The 11387-nt window shown below is 39.6% G+C and overlaps 1 protein-coding gene across 5 annotated transcripts in view; it reads left to right on the forward strand.

Annotated features, from left to right (window-relative positions):
* vti1a (vesicle transport through interaction with t-SNAREs 1A) overlaps nt 1–11387 on the forward strand; it is a 112606-nt gene that overhangs the window by 59782 nt on the left and 41437 nt on the right. The gene's annotated exons all lie outside the window — the stretch shown is intronic.

The raw sequence follows: 11387 nt of genomic DNA on the forward strand, positions 1-11387 counted from the left end.
GAAGAGAGGAAAAAAGAGCTGCTTGCATACCAAGCCAACGGATGTGGTGGAATTGTTAAGCAGTCTCGGCTGCCCTCTCGTTAGCCTCCAAGATGCCTGGTGCAAAGGTGAGGTAGCGAAAGTTGCGGTGGGTTGAGAGGGGGGGGGTCAGTGCCCCTAAGGGTACCATGCCATGGCCGTGCCAGGCCAGGACCCTGTGCCATTGTCTCCGGTGCCTCCTCTGTCAGCAAGCCCTATGCCCCAGGCCACTGCACTGAGGGCACATGGGGGGCTGTCACGCGTCGGCCTCAATTACAATCAGGGGATGGAGCGAGGCTGCCCACTGTCACGGCTAATATTGCAGTTATAATACCTACACTGTATCATATCCTACCTCCCAGGCAGATGATGTTTGCTGGAGATGTACTGCCGATGGGGATTTCTCTTTTGTTTCCAGTTATTTTTACATTGATAAACCTACAGAACCTCACAAAGCTATTCCTATTCAATCTGTATTCAAACTTGACTTTTTAATTCAAAATACACTTTTAAAATACCCACGGTTTATCATTACTATATCCAAAACGTATTTTCCACCTAACCCTAATGACTGCTTGCCATTGGCATTTAATCATTCAAAGGACACACATTTATTGTACATGGACTTTAGTGTCATGTCCTTCTAATTGTTTGCTCTTGTTTAAATTGTCAAATTTTAACAAAATTGTTATTAGATAAAGCCTGCATGGTTCTGGCTCCTTCAATATACTATATGTGTTCCACATACAGCCTTGAGAGATAACTTTAAATTAGAGCTTTCTTTATTCACAGTTTGCTAGTTTCCAATTAATGTCATAACTAACATAATAGTAGGCCCATACAGTTGTTGTCAATGCACTCTCCCAAAAGAAACAGTAGTTTTGTAAAGTTGTTGTCTATCGAGGTTAAAGGTGACCGGTTGTATTTTCTTACAAACAAAAGTGATGTTAGTAGTAGTAGTAGTAGTAGTAGTAGTCTAACCTAGTATTCTTAAAGCTCATGTGGTGTGGGTTAAGGTTACAGTATGTACCGTATATACAAGTGTTCCATGGCGTGGATTGATCTCGTATCATCTTGTGTGTCCAGTTTGTCCTTGGGCATGGGTAATCTGTCACAATAGGAATATTAGGAAAGCATTAGAGTTTTTGGTTATTTTTTTTCTTTTGATTGTCTGGCTGTGTGTGATTTACATGGAGGATCTACATACTTATATTAGGAATCAGCATATTTGTATTAGTTTCTCACTAAAGGCTGTTGTAGGCATTCCTGGCTGCCGCTGTTGCTGTCAGTCATGACAGGGTCGCATACCATCATCCTACCCCTGAAGAGAAAATGACACCCAACTAAAAGAACCAATGTGGTCCCACTTTCTCATGGCCAACCTGTCTAAGCAACATTATGGCTAGATTAGCTTTGCCAGAGGCATACATTATTCATGGTAAAATAAAATGTATCTAAGGTTGTGTTATTGATCACTTGATGACTCTGTGTGTGTGTGTGTGTGTGTGTGTGTCTGGCCCCATCAGCATCCTGTAAAACCCACACGGAGCCACACCAATGGTAGAGGATCTTCCCTATCTCATTGTCACCTTTTATTTCAAAAACCAAAAAAAAGGAAATTATTTTTCGGCAGCCTTAATGACGATGGGTATTGCTCAGTTATGGATTAATAGCAAAGGACTTGCTTTAAAAGAAAGAGTGGAAGACAAAAGAGAGCAACAGACAGGGGGAGGTTTAAGAAAGGACCAGCTACTGAGATGACAATTGAGTTATAATATCATGTCCTTAATGAATAATTAATTTGATGGTGCTAAGGTCCCTTAGAAGGTATATTAAATTAGTTCTGCCATGTCTTAAAACTTAGATATGCTTCATTAATGTGGAAGATGGTGGCAGACGTGTTGGGTATTCACTTAAGCCTGTTTTAGCTAATGATGAGGAACAGGAGACACCTTATCACCCATCAGTGATGCACAGTGTTTTATTACATTAATGTGTTAAGAGACATTCTCAATTTATTGTTCCCTTTATGTCTGCTGGCCAGGAAATTCTGGATATTTTGTAGTCCTCTTTTGCCATGTTTCCATGATATAGTACGGCTTTAATTGACTCACTTTTTTTCCGTTTTCAATGTCCATTGCAGCTAGTGTTGGTGGGATTCTCAGCCGATTGCAAAAATTACCCCGCGTGAAACTGTCATGACATCATCTTAAAAGCGACACTTGCTGAATTCTTTCATCCACAACAAAACAGAGGATTGTATGTACTTTGTCAATTGTAAAGCCTATTTTGTGGGTTGCAGTTTTTTCAATCTGGATTAAATTAATTAATATAATAATTATGATTGCAATTGACGGTAGCTTGGCAATTTAAAAATTGTGAGTTGGTACAGGATGTCCTGTCTTGCCCTAATGCCAATTCTCTCTGACCAATCGGTGGTCGACAGTGTTTTAACTCCACCTTCTAGTATTGGCTCAGCTCACTTAGAACGTTGACTGAAGTGCTAACAAAAAAATTTCCAGGTAACTTCCACAGCCTTTTTCTTTATGGAAAGCCATAGTGGAAAACCCCAAAAGTGCAAGTAGTCAAGGTGAGCCTCATTGTGCAGCGGTATATAAGCGCCTGGATTTCAAGTAATGCAATGCACAGGCCTCTGTGTTTTGCCAGCATTTAAGCGTTTGACCTGAAGCAGCCTTTAGTCTAAACTGTTTAATGAAGAAGTGTTGCTTATTAGTTCTGTCAAAATAGGTGATTGTGCTTGTTTAGGTTTGTAGTAGTAAAAGATCTTTCTTTTTTAACACTGTCTTAATGCTATCCTCACTGGGAATTACTGAAGTCATATTTGTTGTACTTTACCTGTATATTGTAAGTAAAACTTTATTTCCATCAACCTTGTAAGACTAGGCTTTCCTTAAGAATGCCATAAAGGTTGAACTGCTTGGAAATGACTGTATGATGTCAATGGAACAATATAAAGTAAGCACAAATAAACAATGTACACTGTACGCAAGAGCTTTGACATGCTCTCACATGTCATGCTATGTTGACAATTGTTGACAATAATCTGCCTTCAACTCTGTGGCCCCAGTCATTGTTAAATGAAGCGCATGATGTGTCTCTCTTTTGTGAGTTCCCTCTGTGCTTCGTATTCTCCCTATAATGGCAGTATTATTTTCCCTTAACCAGACCGGGGAAGTGCGATGGTATTACCCTAAAGTAAAACACAAACTTCTGTTTGTGCTGTCTGTCGGAGCAGACATAATGACGCAGTGTTCTGATGACAGGCTCCACTATTGCCCTTTTAAATGAAATTGTCAGAGCACCTTAGATTTGAGAAGAAAAGAATTTGATGTATTGTCTGCGCAAAACAGGGCAACTATTTAATGCAAACATATCATGTTGAAGTGATGCTGTGATACAAGAAAGGAGCATTTTATATTCAGTTCTCCAATACACAACAATTAGAGGATGAACGTTTAAATCTCAGCGACCATGATGGTTGAACAAACTATTTCTTTTAAGTTTATGGAAAGTTACAGTTTTAAACAATTTTGTCCTTTGTTATTTGCCATCATTCTCTTAACTTACCATCTTCATTCTTGACACAAAGCAAGTCCTTTAGAGTGATCAGAAACTTTATACACAATTCCTCAGTATAAAGCTATTATTTGATTAGCTAGATAGCTAAAATGTATACATTGTTGGATGTCATTTGTCCTGCTGCCACCCTGAAAATATTTAAAAGTGTTTTAGGAGTGTTTGACTTTGACATGGAATGTAACAAATTTCAAAAAAATCATCAGCCATTATTTTGCTTTTTAGAAATGTATTGATCTTATACTGAATTTTAAAGCAAAAGTGTTATAGGAAACTAGGCTTTATGATCCGAAATAAAATTTCATTGAGATTAAATGAAGCAGAACAGGAGATATAACAAACTATTTGGTTATTGGTACCACGAAAATCAGCTCCGTTCGTTGAGATTGAACTGGCCTCTTCGGTGCCAGCTTCAACACTTAGCCCAGCTCGCTCCTCCTTTTCTGCTGTGTTTGGGGAGCTCTTCCTCAGCTCATGAGTATTAATAAATTCAAAGTTTGAGGAAAATAATCTTTAAGTGTTTCCAACTGTCAGATCCTGTCAGTGCAACCACTTCTAATAGCCTGCGCCTTCCATTCAGGCTAATGTTTGATGTCTCGCTTTCATGCCCTCCTTTTTCTCCTTTGCTAAATTGCTGCCGACAGTCCTGTGTCCCCACAGATTGTTTGTTTTCGACCATGGTTGTTTTACATATGATCGCGTAACGAGGATTCATTTAGTGAGTTTTTAATGGGGGAAGGAAGTAAGTGGTCCATTGCTTTCGTATATTCAAATAGGATGTGATCATGAGTCAGGTAGCAATCTGTTGTAGGAACATGTGCTAGGGAACATGTAGGACTTTGACTGAGAACCTCCAAAGCAATGCAAAATCTTTTCTAAAAGTAGTGCAAATGTTTCATGTTTCATGTCCAAACCACTTGACAGGGAACAGCTGGGCCGGACAGTCGAGGTCAGTCAGCCTCCGTAAGGCGTCACATCAGTTTGAACAGGAGAGGTGATCAAGCTTTTATAAAGACGAGAGTCTGGAGGCTCCTTTGTGTTTACCTCACTCAGTGTTTGCATCAATTCGAACTTTTAAATCACAAACACTGGGTGAATCCATCAAAGCTTAGTTCCACATTTTTATTATTTCATTCATTTAGCAACAAGAAGCTATCATCAGTTGGTGTTAAGATGTGCTAAATACTCCTAGCACTCTAAAGGAAAATAGAGGGAGGATCCCAACAGGCCTTGTCAAAACATGCAAATGAGCTTGACGCCACGTCCGATTTTGACAAACATAATTAAGGAGTTCCAATTTGGGACATGTTAATAAAGAAAGCTGAGGGCCCCCCCAGGTCTTCACTAATCATAAAGCCTTAAAGCTGTGTGTGTGTGTGTGTGTGTCTGTGTGTGTGTGTGTGTGTGTGTGTGTGTGTGTGTGTGTGTGTGTGTGTGTGTATGCGTGTGTGCGCTTCCCTCCCCAATCTCCCATTTTATTGGATAATGAACTGCTGTAGAGTGTTAGATCTCCTTTCGCAGTCTTTCGCTGAGTTTGAGGAGATAGGCAGGGAAGAGCTGCCTGAGGTGTGGTGTTGTACAGATAATTAAAAGGCACGAAATTTGTGTTTCGCTCTTTGATCTGTCTGTCAACTTTTTGATTAGAGACGTGATAGCCTTTAATCAACAGTAATGTGATGATTAACGCTCCTAAGCTGTTGAAAATGAACCATTTCTTCTTCCCTCCTCCTCTTTACAGCTCTCCCTGAGTCCATTTCCCAAAACTGGCAAACTTTTCTCCTCCAGCGGTTGTTAAATCAGATGTTGTGTTTGATTAGCACCAACTGACATGTTGTTTTCTTCAACCTTTTAGTCGCTCTAGTCTTGGCATCATTGGTAGAACTCAAATCTCTCAATGTGTCTTCCAAGTCCAACAAAATGTGCTTCTGATAAATCTTTCCTTTCCATTGGTCTTTTGTATTTATTTTTTTCACATAACTTTGACCTTCAGCTTAGATATCATCATTATTTTATAACAATGCTTATATTGCTGATGATCGCACCATCATTTAAACAGCTACTCAGCTGAAAAAGTCACATAATTTAAATTGCCAACTAAAGCACTTAACATCTGTTTTTATTATTTAGGCTGACTGTGGTTGAATAAAGGTTGAAATACTAGTGTTTTTTCATTTAGTTTTTCATTCATGTACTATAATTTTTTGTAAATATTTTAGTTGCAATAGGGCTAGCACAATTGTGTGACACAAATGTCACCACTATGAATAATGCATACACAAATTAGCTCATTCAGAAATTAGTTTTAATTCTACACTTCATACATACTTCACTTTTTTTACAATTTAGACCAAGTTTAATCAACACATAAAAAATTAAATTTTCCCAACACTGGAAATGGAATTAATAAGTCCGCTCTGTTTGAGCTTCACAATTGACCAATCGGAATATGCGGAGAATAGGTTTATAGGCTGACCAGCCGTCTGTAGAAATTTCCTGTTTTTTAATTGAAGACCTCAGAAAGAAATGCCTGCACATAGTTGCATGTGGGGCAATTACAGCAAGCACCCAAGTCCATTAGTTTTCATTTGGATGGTTCAGTAAGACTGGTTGATTAAGTTCAGGCAATTTGCTTTTAGAAACCCTCATTCTCCACTCAACCCGTCCCGCTTCTCAGCCCTCAGCCACCAGCAGGGTTGTCGTTCAGGTTAATTTAATCTGGTTTGTTGGAAATGTTAAAACAATTGCTTTGTGGCTGTTGATGCCTTGGCATGTCTTACAGTTTTCAGTAGTTTATTACGGCAAAACTCTGCATTTAAGTGCTCTTAGAATTCGGACTATTAGTAATTACACTAACCGTCAATATCCTTGAGTTTACATTGCTACTCACCCATGTTAAGCAATGTTATATATGAGTAGCCGTGTCACAGCATCTGCAGCTGTCTCCACAGGGACGTGTAGGTATAGTTAATTTCATAAATGAAAAACAAGCACTTTCCAAGCCTCTTCAATTCTTATTGAATTAGGGTGAAGGGGACTCTGCTGTTTAAAAAAAAAAAAAAAAAAAAAGATCTAAGAATTTGAGGATGAAGTGCAGTAAAAAGAGGAGGGGTAACTCAAATAGAAGAAAAATACAGCTTTTAGTTCTCTCCACCCCTGTTTCGCTTTAAATAAATGGTTTTATTACCAGCTGCTCTCCTACAGGCCTGGTCATTTATACCCATTAAACTTGCGTCTTATCACCCATAAGGCACCCTTGCGTCCCTCCATCCACCAATTGTCTATAATCAGCCATTTAAAACGGCAGCGGAAATTTCTTTTACGCCTTGCTTCGGTCTGACAGACAGGCAAACGAGCCGGGAGGAGGAGAGAGGGATAATTTCTATGGAATGATGAATAGGCCAAGTTGAGTGGCTGACTAACTGAGATCTGTCTTAATCAGAAGTGATTTGTCAGAACAGGAGCTCTGCGGGGTCAGGGCACATGCAATGAATAAAACAGAGCCTGGCGAGGTGAAGAAAGGCCCCAGAAATCCACCCTGACTGCCCACCACCACTCAAACACATGCAAGGGGAAGGGCCTATGCATGGGCTAAGTCGGAATGGACTGGCTCTGCTTCTACCTGCTCAGAATATTACTTGTTTGGGGCCTTTTAAGTGTTCAGACTCTTGCAAGAACAAGCCAGTGTCATGACAAACTACCTATACAGTGTGCTGTTAAAATGGAATCAATGTCAAACACACGGGGTGGAAAATCCCAATTTTCATAACAATGCAGTTCCCGAATCCCTTTAACTCTTTATTTAATCCTTTATTGTCCATTCTTCAAAGTAACAGTTCCTGATTAACATGATGCCATAGAGTTTATTATTTTAAGCAACATGTCACAACCTGTGACCTAGCATTTGCCACTTCTTTATTTTGAGCTATAGCTCAGTGCCAAGGTGCTAGCCTCATGGCCTGTGGGCTCGGCATTACAAATACATCCCAGTGTGGGTACAACTTTGATGGAGGTGATGAAAGTATGTCACCAGGCAGTTGTAGACTTGAGAAGTCCTTAAAAAAAAGCTTTTCTGGAAGTGTACAAAGACAGGTAACTTTATTCACCTGGGAATCACAGGCATAAAAGTTGACTGCTGCACTCCTGTGTGTGTGTGCGTGTGTGTGTGTGTGTGTGTGTGTGTGTGTGTGTGTGCGTGGCGAGCTTGAGAGAGACAAAATATATGGTCTAACATTTACCAGACTCCCCCTTGTTTCCCCTCAACCCTCCCGTGGGTTAACATACCCTGTTTGTTGGAGTGTGTGGCTTGTGTCCTGATACAAGTGTGTGTGGTAACCTTCAAAAAGTGGTCTCAAATGCTTAATGAAAAGGAGCTGTGCTGAGCCTCAGAGCACACCACTGTCAGGTCTTGTACCCTTTCAGCTCTAAGGACAGAGGGAGCAAGGCAAAAAATAAATAAATAAATAAATAAATGCAACACAGAAAGAGAGACAGGGCCCCTTTAGACAGTGTCTAACTGCTCTGAAACAGCTCCTGTAAAATAGATGATGCCTCCAATTAAATGTGTCCATGGACTGGAGAAAGTTTAAGGCTGTGGAGATGTCGATGGTACCAGAATTGTTGGCTTTCTGAGCTGGATTGTCCTGAGCCAGGCTGAGTGGTCGTTGGCAGTTTGTGATATTTACATTTCTCGTTTTATTTTAACAATATGATTAGTTGATCCTTTTCTTTTAAACACCCAACAATAAGAGAAAATAACTGAGCATTGCTCTTCGTATCACAGTAGACCAAGAAAAGCAGCAAATCAAAATAGTTTTTATAAAGATTATAAGAGATATAATGATTTTTGGGGGCTTTTTCCCTTTATTATAGTGACAATGGATAGACATGAAAGGGGGAGAAAGATGGTGGGATGACACGCAACAAAGGGCCGCATGTCGGATTTGAACCCGGGCCGCAGCAGGACTCAGCCAACATGGGGCGAATGCTCTTACTGGGTGAGCTAGAGGTCACCCAACAAACCACATTAGTTGATTGACTTATTGTTGCAGCTCTATTTAAGAGTCGGAGCAGACAGAAATGGTTCTCTCTGACTGTGTTTGGCTTGTTTTATGGTGCTTGTTCTCCACTACTGAAGTTAATTGTCCAGTAAATATATATTTTTGTCTATGATTATTAACAAAATGGTTAGTGTTGAGCTTAGATAAAACACAGCTAGACTGTGTTATGTCAATAGTATGTCTATTTCCTGCTCAAGCCATTACTTCCCCATTTATCTAATTTGTGCCTTCAACTTTTCTATATTAATTCCTTTCTACAGTTACATTAGACTAGAGGAATGAGTAGAATTAAGGTTCACTGGTGTGAGTGTAATGGAATGGAATAATGGGCTTGTTAAATGGACCTTTGGGGATGGGGATCTTGAACAAGTGAGTCAAAGCAAGGCCTCTGGGCCGGGGTTATTTAAATTGGTAATAGCTGTTTTAAAAAGATGGTGGAATATTAAAAAAACTAACGAGCAACAATTCGTGGACAGTAACGCTAAAAAAATTTCCCTCTCTTGCTTTGTTTTTCATCAACTGTACAATTTTCTTTTTTTTAATACCCCACATTTTTGTCACGGTCACATATTCTATATATTGTTTTGATTTTGTGCAGTTATATGTGCTGTTTAAACGTTTAATATCTTAACATTGCAGAATCCTACGCACCAAAATGCAGTTTAAGGTCAGTGACTTCCAAAATCTTCCCACATCAACATGAGATGAGATATTTTTACTGGAGAGACCAGTTCATTGTATTTCACTCAGGTGTTGAAGCCCGGTCTACATATATGAGTATGATGTAACATAGTGTTGCATCAGGGGATAATGATAATGATGATGTTGATTATGATGATAAAAGGATATCACGAAAGTTATGAGAGTACTTTCTTGAATAACCTTTCATTATTCTTCTGCGTTAAATCTTTTTGCTTTTAATTTAATATTTTGTACCATTTTTTTTGCCCAACAAGTCATTTTCCCGTTACGAAATGCATTTCACACAGAGCAATGGACAACAGGACTTAAATAAGATGAATGGAAATGTAGATACATGCCAGAGAAGAGTAATGCAATGGGAGATACTTGATAAACACAATACATTCCCTTGGGAGGCGTTGAGTACACCCCCTAATGGCTCCGTCGGGTGGAGGGGGGGGGGGGATGAAATCTCCCATAATTTATATCTGGGATTGATGAGAGATTTTGGAGGACCAGGGAGAGACTAACGGCCACACTGTAGGCCTGGGCAATATATCGGTATTGTATTGATTGTATCGATATTGCGATAAAAGGCTAGATAGGGTCTTAAATTTTGGATATATCATAATACTGTAATATGGTAAGTGTTGTCTCTACCTGTTTTTACAGGCCGGTTTACAATAAAATGATAATTAAGTAATTTTTATAAGTAATTTTCTGAACTTACCAGACTGTTTTTGCTGTTCTATTATTAACCTTTACCCACTGAGTCATTAAATCATTTCTGGAGAATATTTATCTAAAACGTCATTGTGTAAACAACATTTTCTTAAAGCACCAATAGTCAGCCATAAAATATCGTCGCAATATCGTCATTGAGGTATTTGGTCAAGAATATTGTGATATTTGAGTTTCTCTATATCGCCCAGCCCTACCACACAACCAAGCCAATACAGAGCACAACTGACCTTTTTTTCCTATCCTTTAATTAATAGAAACCTGAATCCACTGTGGTTCCAATCTCGTCCTCTGAACCTCTTGTATTGCCCAGGCTATTCATCATCATTCATCATTCATCACAGTTTGTTTGTTACCTAAACTTTCACAAAAACATGATTGTCTTTTAAAACGTACCTTAACAGAATGTGTGTAATGATTTCTCAGTGCATCGGAGGCCTTTTCTCTTGCTACCTCATCCATCTTTTTACACATTGCAAATCTTTCTAATAATGCACTTGCCATCAAAAAAACCTGCTGCAGTCCTTGTCACACTCATTTATTTCAAAAGAAAGCCACAGCCTTGACAGAGATGGATAGATGTGCTTATTTGTCTTTTTAACTGAAGATTTCTGCAACCACTCCCGTACTGGTTATTCCTTGTTCTTCTCCAATGGGGACGGGGGTGGGCTTATATTTTATGGTTATTAATACCTGCACTCAGTCTTTTAATCTGCCCTATTTGTCACATGTGACTGTCTGACTGCACTGTTTAATCTGGGTATCCTTCAATCTGTCTCATCCCAGATTAGAAATTAATGAAGGCAGGAAGAGACACATTTGAGTCACTTACAGTGTAGGGGGGGTAAAAGGGATGGGATGAATGGGAGTCGAATGCCGCTCATTTGACAGTGCTCTGCCTTTTTTCTACTTTTCCCTGTTTCCCTTTCTCTGTCTCTCACCCTCTCTCTATCTTTTTCTATGTTTTACTCTCTCTCTCCTCTCTTGTTTAGCTGCCAGATGTAGCCAATTTTTGCACTGCTCCCCCCAAACAGGCGCTCAGCACGTGGGCCCTTTGGTGTGCGGCACCTGTGTAGTGTAATACAGACAGCAACTGCGTTGTTTATTCCGGATTTGTTTGGTGCGCTTGAAAGCCTGTCTTTGATCCATGCAAAGATTCTTCACTTTTTTTTCTTTTTTTCCCCTGATTCATCCACAGCCTCCCTCATTTTTAAAACGCTAATGCCATAGCAGTATGGTTACATTGATGGCAGCAGTGTTTTTTGTGGGGTTTTTTTTGGGGGGGGGGGGGGG

Source organism: Etheostoma cragini, chromosome 21 (genome assembly GCF_013103735.1).
Source record: "Etheostoma cragini isolate CJK2018 chromosome 21, CSU_Ecrag_1.0, whole genome shotgun sequence".
Lineage (NCBI taxonomy): Eukaryota > Metazoa > Chordata > Actinopteri > Perciformes > Percidae > Etheostoma > Etheostoma cragini.